The sequence below is a fragment of the Penaeus monodon genome, chromosome 4 (assembly GCF_015228065.2).
Source record: "Penaeus monodon isolate SGIC_2016 chromosome 4, NSTDA_Pmon_1, whole genome shotgun sequence".
In the NCBI taxonomy this organism is placed as follows: Eukaryota; Metazoa; Arthropoda; class Malacostraca; order Decapoda; family Penaeidae; genus Penaeus; species Penaeus monodon.
In genome coordinates, this window is record NC_051389.1 from 23,256,241 (window position 1) to 23,257,091 (window position 851).

Consider the following 851-nt stretch of genomic DNA (forward strand, 5'->3'; position numbering starts at 1 on the left):
AATTAAACAGCATCAAAATCAAGACTTCATTTAGATATGACTCACAGATAGGATGACGTCACAGGAGAGCCCGTGGAATGGCTCTGAAGGTGTGCCAGCCATGAGGAACATGAGGTCAGCGTGGTGTGGGGCTAAACTCATTCGGGTTTTGTGAGGCAAGGCGACTCCAGGGGTCATGGGCGAGGGGGAGCGTGTTAAGGGGGAGGGGGGAAGGGGTGGCAGACGGCGGTGGATGATGGTGGTGATGATGATGGTGATGGTGGTGGTGGTGGTGATGATAATGATGATGGTGATTATTATGCTGATTGTGATGATGATGATGGTGATTATGATTATGATGATGGTGAGGAGAAGAAGAAGGAGGAGGAGAAGGAAAAGGAGAAGAAGAAGGAAGAGGGGCAGCAACAAGAAGGGGAAGAGATGGAACAGGAAGATGAAAAGAAGGAAGGGGGGGGGCGAAAGGGGGGGAAGGGGCACGGATGGTTTTAAGGCGTGAGTGAGCTGGTTATGAATTTTGGTTTGTACGTGTGCCTTAATATTGATAGGTGTGTTTTTTATCTGAGGACGGCAGAATAGGGTTCACCTGGAATTCATATCGTCAGTGCCCTTTCTTCTCTTCCTATGTTCGCATTAAGTTAAATGACAGAAAAATGGAATAAAAGAGAGAGAAAGTAAAAATAAGACATTTCCTCTCTCCGAAAGGAAAAAGGAAAAAAAGAGAAATGAAATGGGAGAGTGAAAGCAGACATGTGAAATTTCCTGCTTGTTTGTCGCTTGTAATCCTCTTGACTTTTACCTGTTCTCTGTTTACGAATTATGCATGGGAAACAGTCCATTAGACTGAGCTGAAA